Here is a 9,357-nt window from a genome sequence, read left to right as displayed (position 1 = left end):
CCTGACTGTTGTGCCACTGGGTCCATAGGGTTTTCACTGGCTGATTTTTTGGAAGCAGATCGCCAGGCCTTTCTTCCTTGTCTGCTTGTCTAGAAGCTCCACTGAACCTGTACACCATCACAGTAACATGAAGGCCTCCACTGATAGATGGGCTCTGACTGAGCATCAGTGCATTGGCCAGGAATCAAATCTGGGTCTCCCACATGAAAGATGAGAATTCTACCATGAACCACTACTGCACATAGAGCAAAAAACAGAAACAACTGTTCATAGACTACAAACTTTTTCATCCACTTTTAGCCATTAAGCTACCATGAGCAACAGCTTAGAATTTAAAAATGCAACATGTGTTTATTCTCTAGAGTCAATACTACAAATAAAGCTTTTGTGACTTTGCAGAGGAAAAGTTTTATAAATAAATTTTACCTATTTTCACATGCTCAATTTCCACAAAGGCTTCTAGTCTCCTGCAGCCAACAGTGACCTATCTTTAATTGGATTCTTTTTATAATCATTAAAAAAAAAAAAAATTATCACACAATCCAGGACGTCATTGTTCTCCAATAGTCTTGTGAATATTAAATTTGTTCCCTATCCAAACTTTAAGTTCCTCTAATTTCCTAACGAGAATGGAGATCATATTTTCTTTGGAAAGTGTCAAAATGCTTAGGAAAACGTAGGCTGATACGTGCTTAATTATTATTTGTGGGTAGAGTGAATAAAGACTTGACTTGAACCATATTAAGCATGGTAAGAATAGTTTAAACTTTAGGAAAAAGCAATCCTTAAAATAATTGGTATCCAGCATTTTCTTTTGCTATTTTCCACTAACTCACTTTTGATGTATTTGAAAAATACAAAAGCTATTTTTGCCATTTTATTCTGTTGCAGTTTTGATGAGAAGTGAAGAGAGACTTTCCTTATCTGTTTAATGCTAGTATATTTGCTTTAACTGAGAAAGAGCACAATGGATGTAACATTTGTCTACAACTGTCTCTTTATCCCTCATGGTAATAGAATCTCTGCTTTTTAACTCAGTTTATAGTTACTCTCAGGGTCCTTGGGTGGTGAAAACAGTCTTGTGCTGGACTACTAACCCAAAACTTGGTGGTTCAAACCCACCCAGAGGCACTGCAAAGGAAAAGGGCTGACAATCTGCATCCATAAAGATCACAGCCAAGGTAGCCTCATGAAGCAGTTTTACTCTATAACACATGGAGTTGCCATTGAGTTGGAGCTACTCGACAGTAATGAGTTTGGCATATACCTATTTCCGCTGAGCCAATTCTGACTCAGCTACTCTTAGACAGGAAGATAAAATAAATACTGCATTTTCAATTTTCCCTTACAACTAGGTGTGGCCATGTGACTGAAGTCTAATAAATAGAATGTGACTGGAAGTGACAGGTGAACTTTCACCTGATATTCTCTTTTCCTTTGGATTGTTACTTAGCACATGGCCGTGACTGTGACTCAACTTGGATTATCGGATTAATACACCACCATAGAAATGGCACAGTGATAAGAGAGAAGCTGCTTGGGTGCCTGGATGACTAATTTGAAAAAGCAACTACACCATTCCAGGACCATTAAACATAAGCCTGTTATATCAGAGGGAAACTATTGTTTAAGACACTGTACTTTTGGGTCCTTTTACATGAAGCCTAATCAATATTTTAACTTAGCCATTGGGGAAATTATAGAATGGCAACAATTAACAAGGAATAATTCTTCCCTCCCTACACATAGATTTAAAGAATAAATGTATTTCAGCTTCAAACTTTGGGTAAATTACTGCTTGTGTAAGAAAATCAAACCTAGCTTCTGATGCCAAAAGGGTTCCAGTCATTAGTTTTGAAGCTAACTATATCCCCCATCTTCTTTCCTCCAAGAGCCATTCACACACACAAACACATATTCACATGCATTACCACCCCGTCACCCCCCAACGGAGTCTCATCTGGCATGTGACCAACTAATTGGATACCAAGTTAAACTAGGCAATGAAAACTGTGTGACTTATAAGTTTCATTATTATCTTTCAAATGTTTGAGTGGTGTTGATTTTTAACTCTAATGTGTCTCTGCATCCTTGAAAATAGGATTTTGTCTATATTTTGTAGTATTTTATGAAAATCTAATGTATTTTACTATCTTGCATCCACCACTTGTCTGTCATTCATCTGCAGGCACTGGTGAAATGCAAGGCTCCAGGAATTGACAGAATACTAACAGAAATGTTTCAAAAAAGGGATGCATTATTGGAGGTGCTCACTCATCTATGCCAAGAAATTCGGAAGACAGTTACCTGGCCAATCCACTGGAAAAGATCTACATTTATGCCTATTCCAAAGAAAAGTGATCCAACAGAACGTAGAAATTATTGAACAATATCATTAATATAACACGTGAGTAAAATTTTGCTGAAGATAATTCAAAAATGGTTGCAGCAGTTTATCGACAGGGGGCTGCCAGACATTCAAGCCAGATTCAGAACAGGATGCATGTAGCATAAGGGATAATATTGCTGATATCAGGGGAATCTGGACTGAAAGCAGAGAATACCAGAAAGATGTTTACCTGTGTTTTATTAACTATGCAGAGGCATTCGTCTGTGTGGATCATAACAAATTATGGATAACATTGCGAAGAATGGGAATTCCAGAACAGTTAATTATGCTCATGAGGAACCTGTACATAGACCAAGAGGCAGTCGTTCAAACAGAACAAGTGGATACTATATGGTTAAAAATCAGAGAAGGTGTGTGTCAGGGTTGTATCCTTTCATCATACTTATTCAATCTGTATGCTGACGGATAATCCGAGTAGCTGGCCTACATGAAGAAGAATGGGACATCAAGATTGGAGGAAGGCTCATTAACAACCTATAATATGCACATAACACAACCTTGCCTGCTGAAAGGGAAAGAGACTTGAAGCACTTGCTGATGAAGATCAAAGACCACAGCCTTCAGTATGGACTATACCTCAACATAAACCAAAACCAAATCCAGTGCCCTCGAGTCGATTCCGACTCACGGTGACCCTACAGGACAGAGTAGAACTGCCCCACAGAGTTTCCAAGAAGCGCCTGGCAGATTCGAACTGCCGACCCTTTGGTTAGCAGCCATAACACTTAACCACTACGCCACCAGGGTTTCCTCAACATACAGAGAACAAAAATCCTCACAACTGAACCAATATGCAACATCATGATAAATGGAGAAAAAAATGAAGTTCACAAGAATTTCATTTTACTTGGGTTCAAAATGAACACACATGGAAACAGCAGCCAAGAAATCAAAAGCTGTATTTCACTGGGCAAATCTGCCACAAAAGACGTCTTTTAAGTATTAAAAAGCAAAGATGTCGTTTTGAGGACTAAGGTGTGCACGACCGAAGCTGTGGCATTTTCAATCCCTTCACCTGTGTGGGAAAGTTGGATGATGAATAAAGAAGACCAAAGAAGAATTGATACCTTTGACTTATGGTGTTGGTGAAGAATATCGTATATACCATTCAATCTCTCTCAGAAAAATGAACAAGTCTGTCTTGGAAGAAGTACAGCCAAAGTGGTCCTTAGGAGCACGGATTGTCAAACTTCTTCTTAAGTACTTTGAACATGTTTTATTCAGGAGGGACCAGTTTCTGTAGAAAGATATCATCCTTGGTAAAGTAGATGATCTTCGAAAAAGAGGAAGACTGTCAAAAACATGGACTGACACAGTGGCTGCAATGATGGGCTCAAACATTGTAATGATTGTGAGCATAGCGCAGGACCAGGCAGCATTTTTTTCTGTTGTACATGATGTTGCTTTGAGTCCGAACCTGCTTGAGGGTACCTAACAACAAAGAGAACAAAGTGACAGCAAACTGCACCACCCAGCAACCTGTTCCTACAGCACTAAATTCCTTCAATTCAAAACTGAGGCTCCTTAGATGAGTTTTTTTTTTTTTACAATTTAAAACTTATTGTCGTTACCTTCCACTAAGTTACTCATATCTGCAGTCATGTTTTCGTCATATATTCTCTTTCTGAATAGTCCACCTCTTCTCATTAGGAGTCTTTATTTTATTCTCTTTCTAGGAACATTTGGGAAAGCTCCCAGGACTACTAAGAGGACTAAATTCAGTGAAGTATATTTTATTCTAGGCCAGGATTGTCTAAAAGAGATATAATGCAATCCACGTAGGTAATTTTAGATTTTCTTGTAGCCCCTTTAACAAACAGGTGAAATTGATTTTAATATTTTATGACTCAAGATATCCCAAATATTATTTCAAGAGGCAATCACCATAAGAATTAAGATATTTTACATTTGCTTTTTTATACTAAGTCTTTGAAATCTTGTATGTATTTTGTACATATTGTACACCTCAATTTGGATTAGCCACATTTTAACTGTCAATAGCCACATTTCACTAGTGGCGGACCTACTGGACATGACATTTCTAGGCACAGTATATTTTCAAGTTCTTCCTTCTCTCTTTAGCCTCCAGAATTGTGATCTGAACCATCTGTTTCACTTACTGTTAGCACCCCTCATCATGTGGCCTCCTGTATTATTTTTTGAGGCACCTGTCTCAAGCTAACTTGTAAACTCTTTGAAGGCAGGTACTAAGGACTCATTGAATCATAGGGTTGGAAATGGCTTTAACAAAATCATCAACTAATTCTTCTCTGGATGCATGACTTTTATGCACCAAGTGTCTTTTAAGTGATCTTTCAGAGTCTAAGACGCTAGTTTCTGTTGAGTCAGTTCTGGCTCATGGCAACTCCATGTGTTTCATGGAACTGTGCATTGGGTTTTCAATGGCTATGATCTTTTGGAGGTAGATCACCAAGCCTTTCTTCCAAGGCACCTTTGGGTGGATTCCAACTGCCATCCTTTCAGTTAGTAGCAGCATGGACTCTATTCAGAGTCTACCTGAAGTCAAATCCAGTGCTTGAAGTATCCACACATCATCATCATGTGGCAAACTTCTTGGCTAGTGCTAGAATGGAATTCTTCTTAGGATCTGAAAGCTGTCTCCCTGAAATTTCAATCTTTTGGGCCACATGGAATGAATCTACTTTACATGATGGCTCTTTATATATTTCAAGACAGCCCCAGTAGCTTTCTCTCTTCTAGGCTAATCCTTGCAAGGTCTATCAATACCTCACTAGTCATGGTTATGTATGATCTTCATCATTTTGCTCTTCTCTGAAATAATTCCAACTTGTACGAGGTCTTCTTAAAGTGACTGATCTAGAACTAAACACAGCACTTCAGATGTGGTCTGGCCGATGAACAGTATAACTGGCCCACTACTGGCTGCCTCTCTATAAAAAGACAGTTAAAAAAAAAAAATTTTTTTTTTTTTTTTTTTTTTACTAGGCCTCAGGCTACATTACCTTAGGTGGAAGGAGAAAGGAAGAGGAGAGCCACAACACGTATTAAGCCTTTCCATCTTTGCATGCCTGGCTTTTAGTTCAGAGCTCTATGCCGCATAGCCCTTCAGGTGGGTTAAATTTTCCTAATGTCATCTCCATGTCTTGTCAGTTGCCAGGGAATCTTCAGGCTCTTTGTGTTTAAGTGGGGGTCCTTTGACCATGGGGCCAACTGGTAGAAATGCCTTTAGGAGAACTGTATTGAGAATACAGAAAGGTCAAGGGACAAGGGGCTTAAGACCAGACAACCCTGTAACGTGTACAGGAGCCGAAGGGCTCTACTGGTGATAAAATGGCGATCACCTGGTTTTTCCTAGGGTACCTTCACTGATACTCACTATTCTGCTCTCCTTTACCTTTGATAGGAATTATTTCCTCAGTGTCTTCACCTCTAGAAGAAGGGTTGGAAAAAGAAGCAGGTGGCTCAGGTAACCGCAGGGAAGGACTTCTGCATAGCGAGCGGGAGGCGGAACGCTTAACCCAGTGACTGCCTCCATCACACCACTAACGCCTCGGGAGTGCGCGCACGCGCGCTTGCGCTCTCCCGCTCGTCCTGGGCAGGCGGGAGGCACAGCAGCGGCGCGTGCGCACCGGCCAGGGACGGAGGGAGGAAGCCGACGTATCGACGTTAGCGCCGCCGGCCGGCGTCGTGCAGTCCCGCTCCCGCCCCGCCCCGCCCCGCCCCGCCCGGTCCTATTTCTCCCAGCCGGGGCTGTGGGTTTGTCCGGGGGTCGGGTGGTGTTTTCGGGTGGTTCGCTGCGACTGGAAGCGATCTGCGCAGGCCTCGCGCGGGTAAGACGAGGGCGCTTGGGTGCGGCTGCCTACTGGCATCTTCGGCCTTACCCTCCGCTCTCCACTGAGCGTGAAAAGCAAAAATAAAACCGAAAGGGAGGGTGGCGCGGAGGCTGGAGCGGACGGAGTGATGGAAGTGCGTGAGCTGGGACCGAGAGGTGAAGAGGTGGAGGTGGGAAGAGGAGGAAGGGATCCCGAGGCCCCCGGGAAGCGGGCGGGAGCTGCGGGGCCGGCTCCGGGGCCCGGGGAGCCCCTCCGGCGATTTTTGTTCAGCCATAGAGGCAGAGCCCCGAGCTGTCATCACTCTCGGGGCCCGAGGACGTGTCCGGGGTCTCTCACTAGTCCCGTCCCACTAGAGGATTTCGTAGGTGGGGGTGGGGAGAAAAAAGTGAACACGAGTCACGTATTGCCCAGGTGTTAGGCCACAACGTGACCAGATGGGTGATTTTTTTTTTTTTTTGCAGGTGCGTGGGTAATTTGTTTTCATTAGTTTGTTTCGCTGCAAAGGCATGGTAACTTTTTCTTCACGTAAATTTTGGGAGCGAAATCTGCTTCCTTGTATTCCCCCCCCCCCCCCCGCACACTGTAAAGTAAATAGACTGAGTAGGGAGTTGACTGCAGTGGATTGTGGGTGAATTTAGCAGTCGAGGAATCTGTAACGTCATTTTGAAATAAATGTATGTGTGTGTGCTAGGGAGATGGTGAGGGAATGTGGAAAGCTGTTTTAGATTTATCATAAACTTTTAATTTATCAAAAATTAACTTACTCATGGAATGCAATGTGTTCGTGTATTTTACCACTTTTCATCTTAAATGAAGCACAATCTCAGTGGCAGTTAAAAGTTTGATATGAATGGTATCATACGTGTAATTCAAACTAGTAATCATATCTTCTATGTTTCCTTCCCAAAGGTTAGATTGAATAGTTGATATTTCCATCACTAGATTTCATGTTTCATAGAGTGAAATCATTTTTCTGACTTTCAAAGTGTTGTCAGAAGTTGAGACTTCAGGTTTTGATTTTATTCTGGTTCGTCCTTCTGTTCGGGTTGTAGCTTTTATTTCTAATGATAGTTATAATTGTCTTGCATGAGAAAAATGCCTTTTTTGTGCCTATTTATTACGTAAGTGTAGGCTTAAACCAAAACCAAACCCAGTGCCGTCGAGTTGATTCCGGCTCATAGCGACCCTATAGGACGGAGTAGAACTGTCGCATAGAGTTTCCAAGGAGTGCCTGGTGGATTCGAACTGCCAGCCTTTTGGTTAGCAGCTGTAGCACTTAACCACTGGGCCACCAGCGTTTCCAAGTGTAGGCTACATAACCGTATTTGTGTGAGTAAATTAATTTTTTATGATTTAGCCTTCTTGTACCCTGTGAACTGTTTTCTTTTGTCATCCATCCATCCATCCATCTATCCCTTCCTTCATACCTGCCAGGCACTGTTCTGGGCATAGGGAATCATGAGAGATACAGTCCCAGTCTTCACTGAACTTTCTATATACAGTCCAGTGGTACCTTTTAAGAGAATTTTGGTTAGGATTTCTCTTCATGCTGTAGTTCTCTCTAGTTGACCAAAACAAGGCATTTTACCAGATCATTTCCTATGTTTATATGTAACTGGCATTGAAGGAGGAGCAGCTCATCTTATTTGAACAGCATGAAATGATTTTGCCTTTGATAAAAAGATAGTATCATGCCAGTGGTTTGCCAGTTAAGAAGAGTAAGTTTTCTTTTTGCAAAATTGGTTAAATATAATTTCACAATTGGAAATCATTTTTACCTCAAAAGGGGCTTTATTTTTCCAGTCATATACATTCGCCTGGTTGATCACTTAGGTGTTAATGACTTGTAACTCTTAAGAATGCTATTCACAGAGCATATTCATCAAGAACATGTATGATACTTTTTGACTGAAGTAAATACATTACCCCATAATACCTTATGACCTTTCAGTTAGCGTAAGCCCTTTCAGTACAAAAATGTCTTGATATAAGGTGACACAGTTTTCAACTTTGATAATATCTACCTGAAATTGATATTTTAGCAAATGCAGACATTTATGGTAAAAAAAAAAAAAAAGCACATAATTACCAAGGGGAAGAGAGTGAAGTAATATATACTTAGCAACAATCAGGAAGCAGGCATTATGTGTCTTATCTCCTACTTATATTGTAAAGTTATTGAAAGTAGGCACTAGACCTGATTTAACTCTAGCCTAGCATAATATCCAGCACATAGAAGACAGGCGCAAGTCAGGCTCTTTCTAAATTCAACATATACCGTCTTATATTAGTCCTCTATTTTGCATGTAGATGAAAAAATGAGTATGAGGAATCTACTGTATGTTCAGTTTCATTTTTCTGCTTTTTGCAGTGATAATCTGTTTTACAACTCTTGGTAATTTGTTTCAGTTTATTTCCCTCTGTCTCTAACCCCGTGATTCAGAGTTTATGCTGTTTAATTCATGTTTCCAGTACCTGATTTAATCATATTTTTGAATCTGAAAGGGGCATTAGGAATAATTTTATAAAACCTTTTCATTTTATTGATGAGAAAACTGATACTCAAAGAAGTTAGCTGGTATTTTACCATCGAACACATGAACTCAGTTCTTTCTCTTCCCTACTCTTTCTACTGCTATATTTTTCTGCCTCTTGCTATTTTTATTTGAATAGACTGCATTAACTCTTGGTATCATTTTTATATCAAGGTAGGTTTCCATTGATTTTCCTGGTTTAGGTAAGTGTTGGACAGTCTTCCTCCACTTCTGTTTTTCAGTATTCATAGTAATTGCATTCACTGCCAAAGGTTTGTGCTGATGTGCAAGATTAGAGTGAAATTTGGAGAAAAGTATAATTTAAAAACCTAGTAATATGTAAAAAATTTATAATTAACAGTAAACATTTTAAGGATATACGTTAACAAGATAATTGCCAAGAAATATTTATATTTGAGGAAGAGATAGTTCACTTCTGGTTATTTAATGATTAAACCAAAGGTTGTTAAACTGCTGAAGCAGAGTGTCTGGTAGTAATGTCTGGAAATGTGTATTTTAAAGAAGTTCCCAAATTGATTCCAATGCAATCAATTCATATTGTTGAGGAACCTCTACTTTTAACCATATGAATTAAAGA

The 9,357-nt window shown here is 40.2% G+C and overlaps 1 protein-coding gene across 4 annotated transcripts in view; it reads left to right on the top strand.

Moving 5' to 3' along the window:
• Positions 1-6,089: 6,089 nt before the first annotated feature.
• The window catches only part of ASCC3 (activating signal cointegrator 1 complex subunit 3), a 412,820-nt gene continuing 409,552 nt past the window's right edge, over positions 6,090-9,357 (top strand). For 2 of the 4 annotated variants that reach the window (XM_064289237.1, XM_064289251.1), the window contains exon 1: positions 6,090-6,222. The gene's annotated coding sequence lies outside the window, so the exon portion shown is untranslated. The other 2 variants (XM_064289246.1, XM_064289242.1) reach the window with 2 other exon arrangements.

The sequence above is a fragment of the Loxodonta africana genome, chromosome 1 (assembly GCF_030014295.1).
Source record: "Loxodonta africana isolate mLoxAfr1 chromosome 1, mLoxAfr1.hap2, whole genome shotgun sequence".
NCBI classification, from domain to species: Eukaryota; Metazoa; Chordata; class Mammalia; order Proboscidea; family Elephantidae; genus Loxodonta; species Loxodonta africana.
This window is presented reverse-complemented; position numbering and strand designations above follow the sequence as displayed.